The 7,500-nt window shown below is 44.0% G+C and overlaps 1 long non-coding RNA gene across 1 annotated transcript in view; it reads left to right on the top strand.

Moving 5' to 3' along the window:
* The window catches only part of LOC126986736 (uncharacterized), a 4,705-nt gene extending 1,944 nt beyond the window's left edge, over window positions 1-2,761 (top strand). Inside the window, exons 3-5 of the long non-coding RNA XR_007739922.1 lie at window positions 1-875; window positions 1,928-2,175; window positions 2,459-2,761. The exon at window positions 1-875 is cut by the window's left edge and continues 719 nt beyond it. This is a non-coding gene — a long non-coding RNA (uncharacterized LOC126986736). The remainder of the gene's footprint in view (window positions 876-1,927; window positions 2,176-2,458) is intronic.
* Window positions 2,762-7,500: the final 4,739 nt, after the last annotated feature.

Raw genomic sequence — 7,500 nt, 5'->3', positions numbered from 1 at the left:
CCCGACCCAACTTGACACAATACACATCGCCATTTTATTATTCGTAAATTATATTTTGTTTGTAAAATGTAAACTTCCAGCCGAAAAATTGCCAGTGAATAAACCAGCTGCCATTATTTGCAGGACAGCGTTTGGCGGGTTTTTTTTTCCCTTGAGATACCTCTTTTAATGTAAAATTATTATTATTACTACACACACACACACACACACACATGTCACGTCATGCCACTCCGTGGCGCAACTAGTAAAGTGCTGCGCTGCCAGGCTTCACGGCCTGACAGGGCGGCGGTTCGAGCCCGCTCAGGCCGGATTCTTTCCGTTGACTAGCAGTGGTTACTGTCCCCCCTTGAGCAAGGGGGATGGGGTGTGTGGTGTGTGAGGTCCTGGCAGTACCCAGAGATCGACGATATAGAGCACTTGCTCATGTCGGGAGGGTACCTGCTGGCGGTTACGAGTCCAACACGTGATCAGGCCGTGGTGGTGAATTACACACACACACACACACACACACACACACACACAGAGAGAGAGAGAGAGTGTTACATAATTCTAAAGTGATAGACTTGTGCTGCAAAGCTTGAAATAAATCTTTCAGGATTATCTTCCTTTCAAAAGTCTTTTTTACCTTCTCTGCCCTTTCCTCCTTGTCATTCTGATCCCGCTCCTCCTCCTCAAGTCCACGTGATGGGCAATAAGTGACTCAGCGCAGGTACCAATTCAATATTCAGCCTAAAATCAGTATCTGGAAGCTCTCCCTCCACCATTCCTCACACAAGCACACGCTGGACGCCGCCTGGAGTGTATATAAGGGCTCGCCTCTCCCTGGCTGCCACACAAGTCTTCCGGAGCTCCCTTGAAACACTCACAGCAACTATGTAAGTAGACAGGTTGTGTTACTGTTGGTGATGCTGTTGAGTTGCCGTAGTCGTTCACGGTCTCCTCTCATTATGTTTTATTATTCATGTAGTTACGAAAACCATGCAAATAGTTCTGTAGTTAATATCGATTTAGTGTCCATGATGTCTGTTGTCTTAACTTGGATCCTCCGATAACTTTTATCAACAAATAGATGTGACAAGCTGAGGTGTGAAAAGTGACCTGTTGGCTGTCTGCACAAGATAAACCAAAGCCGATTAACTTCATCATCTTGGTGGAGAGCAAAAGGGTAGACTCGAAATGTGCACCACTGAGTAGGGAATCGAACCCGGACCTTCAGAATGAGAGCAGGGCAGCATACACTCTAGCACTCATCGGCGTAGGCTACATTTCGAGTTTTCCTGTTATTACCAGGTAGGCTATTTATTGGGAGTTACGCCGTATCTTCTTATACATATTCCGGTAAGAGCAGTGATATCAACAATCACATACCTTGATCCGATTCGGTTCCTGAGTGCTGTGAACAATTTTCATCGAATGGAGACAGAAGAGTTTTTATTAACTATTGGAAACGGTAGCCCCACTCATACCCAAGCAAGACACCACAATGAGGGAAGAGCAGCAATAATCATGAACCATTCACACATTAAATTCTTTTAGGCGAAGTTTTCATGTGTGTGGTCCCACAACACGGCGTGTTCTCTTATCTTGTAGACAAAGCAGCTCTGCTAAACCACTTGACGATTCTCTTGGTAGGCGACCTCCCACTACTCGTCTTCTACGCCCAGACACAACTGACGTCTTTTTGTTTACATACAGCCGGGCGGTTGCTCGTATCCCGAACCGTTTTCCACCCGTACGGACAACCGACAACTAGCTCCCGGTTTGGAGAACGGGCAACCGCTGTTGCCCGTACGCCCAAAGGTTGAAGAAAAACGGACAGTGTGACATCGCCTTAATAAATAATCTGACATTTTCTATGTTCTGGTCCAACACCTATAACAGATGTGCGACGCTTGCGTCTATAACAACGACACCTCTCCTTCCACAGGGCTCGTCTTCTGCTCCCGGTCATGACTGTGGCCCTGGCCATGGTGGCAGGCGCCATGGGCCAGCAGGTGGGCTGTCCTTCAGGATATTCCGAGGCTCAGATTCCGACCTTCAGCCTTATCAAAGCAAGCAAGCCTGAGCTTGATGGATTAATTCAAGACCAAAGTTTTGGGGACTTGGTGTACAATTGCTTCCTTGGAAGGAATTGTGACCAATGCGCCCAGAATGACGCGGTTAGACAGGCATTAGGTAAGTCTTGTATCTCCTCGTGCATCAACACCACTTTTTACTTTACCTTTCACTCCATTGAACACACTCGATAATGTTACAGAACTTAAGGATTTTAGTTCAGATTGTACATGTGACTTGCTTCTGTTACAATGCACACTCAGTAATATAACAATCACGTATTCTAGGGTAACTGTGCAAATAACTCGTAACTTCCTCTTGTTACAACGTACTCATTAATATCATAATCGAGTGTTGGTGACTGACTGTGCATCTGACTCATCATTCCGTCTTCCTGTTACAGCGCTGCTGCCGTGGCTGTTCCGAGAGTGCGTCCAGAAACCTGCCGTCTGCGACAATAATCAGAGATCCAGAGCAGTATACATTGCCACAGAAATCAAAAAGTGGTACCCCAAACAGTACCAGGAAATCCTCACCCTTATCAGCTCTTAATAGGCACTTCACTACACAACCCGTCCCGCCACCCCTCATGTTTCCCGCTATGTAACTCCCATCAGTGTTTGTGGACTGTCTACACACACGTCAACTACTCCTTGTTGATGTCTGTTCATATTTGATATTAAATTTAATAAATCTATAATGTGAAGATTCTAGTTATTCTATATTTCCCAGTGATACCCACTTTTGTTTTCCTCCTTAGTCTGATAAAAGTTATCGTTTGGATTTACTGAAATAGCAATGTTTTGGACAGGGTGATGGGACCAGCAGGAACAACTCGCTACACTCACACACACACACACACACACACACACACACATGCGCGCACACAGGCACCCGCACCTGCACTTACTACACCTGCACCAGCAGCCACACCCACACCCACACCCGCATCCACGCACACAGGCGCATCCACCGACACGCAGCCCCACTCAACCCCCCCCCCTCGAACTATGCCACCATAGATAGGCTACTCTTCCTTCTCCTACAATGGGAGGGGGTTATTCCGGAGGGCATAACAGCTGCATCTCCTTTATACTAGTAGCCTGTGAGTCCGTGATTTTTTGTGATTTTTTCCCCTCCCGTCCTGTGCTCGCGCCCCCTCGGGAGAGTATCCGCGCCCTACCAGGGGGGCACGCTCCCCCCCACCCTCCCTGGTTGAGAAGCACTAGTCTAGCCCACACCAGCACCCACACACATGATTTGCACCGTGCCGTCATCAACACAGATTCTGCCCTTCCCCGACTCGACTTGACACAATACACTTCGCCATTGTATTCTTTGTAAATTATATTTTGTTAGTAAAATGCAAACTTCTGCCGAAAAATTCCCAAGTAGTGAATGAACCGGCTGCCATAATTTGCAGGAGCAGCGCTTAGTGGGCTTTTTTTGTGCGTGTCCTTGAGCTGCCTCGTTTACCGTAAAATTATTTTTACTATTATTGTTATTATTTTATTATTACCAAAAAAAAAAAAAAAAACGCGCGCGCGCGCAAAGACTACACACAAGTAAAAATGAGAGAGAGAGAGAGAGAGAGAGAGAGAGAGAGAGAGAGAGAGAGAGAGAGAACGCCCTCACGGCCGAAGTGGACGTCTCAGCCCTGAGCACCCAGCGTGCCAAAACAGCTGCCCACCTGTGATGTCGCGCACGTCCCCCTTATGTGACAGTGACCACGAACAACACGTGGGCCACACTCACAATTATTATTAAAAAAAACAAAGAAACTAAAAGTGATACTGGGCAAGCTTTGGAATAGGTGCCCTCGGGGAAGAGGGCTCCTTTAGCTCGAGAAATTCCACGCCCTACCAATAGGCTTTTAAACCTATGTGCTCTTGTTTAAATAAGAGAGAGAGAGAGAGAGAGAGAGAGAGAGAGAGAGAGAGAGAGAGAGAGAGAGAGAGAGAGAGAGAGAGAGAGAGAGAGAGAGAGGAGAGGGAGGGGAGGGGAGGGGAGGGAGGGAGGGAGGAGAGAGAGAGAGAGAGAGAGAGAGAGAGAGAGAGAGAGAGAGAGAGAGAGAGAGAGAGAGACGGGATTTTTTTTTTTTTTTTGGCCATCAGCCCTGGCTGGGCTATTAGGCCATATTTATTTGCTTTTTTTGTATGTTTTGCTTATTTTGTTGTTGTAGTTGTTTATTTTTATAATCATCAATCACTCAGTCATTTTAATAATCATCATTCACACAGTCATTTTTATTACCACCATTCACACAGTCATTTTTATAATCATCATTCACACAGTCATTTTTATAATCATCATTCACACAGTCATTTTTATAATCATCATTCACAGTCATTTTTATAATCATCATTCACACAGTCATTTTTATAATCATCATTCACACAGTCATTTTCATAATCATCATTCACACAGTCATTTTTATAATCATCATTCACACAGTCATTTTTATAATCACCATTCACACAGTCATTTTTATAATCATCATTCACACAGTCATTTTTATAATCATCATTCACACAGTCATTTTTATTACCACCATTCACACAGTCATTTTTATAATCATCATTCACACAGTCATTTTTATAATCATCATTCACACAGTCATTTTTATTACCACCATTCACACAGTCATTTTTATGATCATCATTCACACAGTCATTCATTCAGCACATACACTCTTCATTACATCCGGGGTACCTAACCAAAGCTAGCTAAGCAGGGGTAGGCAGGGACACACAAGCACACACACACACACACACACACACACACACACACGGGGCTGTGTGGCCCAGCAATAGACCAACATGGCATATAAAAATGAGATAACACATATATCAATTTTATATGTATCACCTGCTGATTATCACGTGGACCACAACAGTAACAATACATTGGTTTACATATTTTATTTTTATAATCATCATTCACACAGTCATTTTCATAATCATCATTCACACAGTCATTTTTATAATCATCATTCACACAGTCATTTTTATAATCATCATTCACACAGTCATTTTTATAATCATCATTCACACAGTCATTTTTATAATCATCATTCACACAGTCATTTTTATAATCATCATTCACACAGTCATTTTAATAATCATCATTCACACAGTCATTTTTATAATCATCATTCACACAGTCATTTTCATAATCATCATTCACACAGTCATTTTTATAATCATCATTCACACAGTCATTTTTATTACCACCATTCACACAGTCATTTTCATAATCATCATTCACACAGTCATTTTTATAATCATCATTCACACAGTCATTTTTATAATCATCATTCACACAGTCATTTTTATAATCATCATTCACACAGTCATTTTCATAATCATCATTCACACAGTCATTTTTATAATCATCATTCACACAGTCATTTTCATAATCATCATTCACACAGTCATTTTTATAATCATCATTCACACAGTCATTTTTATAATCATCATTCACACAGTCATTTTTATAATCATCATTCACACAGTCATTTTTATAATCATCATTCACACAGTCATTTTTATTACCACCATTCACACAGTCATTTTTATTACCACCATTCACACAGTCATTTTTATAATCATCATTCACACAGTCATTCATTCAGCACATACACTCTTCATTACATCCGGGGTACCTAACCAAAGCTAGCTAAGCAGGGGTGGGCAGGGACACACACACACACACACACACACACACACACACACGGGGCTGTGTGGCCCAGCAATAGACCAACATGGCATATAAAAATGAGATAACACATATATCAATTTTATATGTATCACCTGCTGATTATCACGTAGACCACAACAGTAACAATACATTGGTTTACATATTTTATAGGTAAGAGTACCTTTGTACGATAAATATATATTATTTTATATAATAAGGAAAATTATCCAGAAAAAAAAAATACATATATTTCTGTCACATCTCGTCGATCAAGCAGGTTTCTCTTAAGAAAAGCATCAACAGGTCGGTCAACTCCGGATTCCCGTCACCAAGAACTGTGTCCAAGGTGATGGGAATGTCCCTGGCGCTGCAGTAGTTTACCAGTGGACCGCGTTCACGGGTAAATAAATCTACTGCAGCGCAAGATGAGGTGACCGATGGATAGTGTATTATCACACGTTTGACATAGTGGTGGAAAGGTTCTGTTAATGTAGGGGGTCAGGTGTGTGAGCCGGGTGCAGCTTAGGCGCAGCCGGCTCAAGACTACTTCCTCGCGGCGAGAGGAGCGGTTGGCGGTGCTCCACTCTCCAAGACAAGGTTTTATTGCATTTAAGGCCAGGTCGGTCCACTGACTTTGCCACAGAAGATGTATTGATGTTTTCCCAAGAGAGAGACACGATTGAAGATCACGAGGGACTTCCCAGGTTCCCTCGAGTTCGACAGCCGATTTAGCCAAGGCTGCTCATTGCCGTGTATGTTGCAGTGACCAGGCACCCAGATCAGCGAGATGGACTTGGGACATGAGTGGAGTTTATTAATGACGCGACCCTGTATTTCATTTGTGTCAGTTCTCAAGGACTCACTGGCCTGAAGGGCTGACATTGAGTCTGAGAATATAATAAATGAATGATGGTGAGAGTTTATAGCAAAATCTATGGCTTTATCAATAGCGAAACGTTCTGAAGAGAAGACAGATGTATGGATCGGCAGCCGATACCTGAAGGCACATTCACTCGACCACACACTTGCACCCACACATTCTTCCGTCTTGGAGCCGTCAGTGTACACGTGGTAGGGGTTTTGGTGAGTGGCGAGCAGGGCACGGAAGTGCTGGTGGACCTCAGCCTCCGGCGTCATGGGTTTAGGTCGAGGTAGTACATCACATTTTATGTGTATGTTTGGCGTTTCCCATGGCGCTATATTTAGCGTCACCAGTTTGTCGCAGTCACTCAAATCCACACCTAGCTCCTGGCATAGCGAGTGGAGGCGCACGGCAAGTGGCCTGCGCGGTGCTCTGAGCCCGTACTCATAGTGCACCAGTGGGGCGCAGGCCACGTTGCCAATGCTGGTTTTCCGGAGTGTTTTTATTCCGTATAAGAGCACCAAGTGCTCTCGACGGATACGGAGGGGAGGAACATTTGCCTCCACCTCAAGCCGGGCTGTGCGTGTACACCTTAGGGCTCCAAGGCACTTTCGTAAGTATTCATTCTGAAACACAGACGGGAGAGAGATGGGAGGGAAGGGCAGGGGAGGGAGGGAGGGTGGGAGGGAGCGAGGGAGGGAGAGAGAGAGAGAGAGAGAGAGAGAGAGAGAGAGAGAGAGAGAGAGAGATTTGACTTGATTTCATATGGTTTATTGACAAATTACAGTCAAATGGATGAGGCAGATTTCTGCTTGCACCCCTAAATTACATTGCCCTACTGTGGCGTACTCTTAAGTGCATAGAAAATAGAACATACATATTGT

Source organism: Eriocheir sinensis, chromosome 62, assembly GCF_024679095.1.
Source record: "Eriocheir sinensis breed Jianghai 21 chromosome 62, ASM2467909v1, whole genome shotgun sequence".
NCBI classification, from domain to species: Eukaryota; Metazoa; Arthropoda; class Malacostraca; order Decapoda; family Varunidae; genus Eriocheir; species Eriocheir sinensis.
The sequence above is the reverse complement of the archived record's forward strand: the minus strand, read 5'-3'. Positions and strand labels throughout refer to the sequence as shown.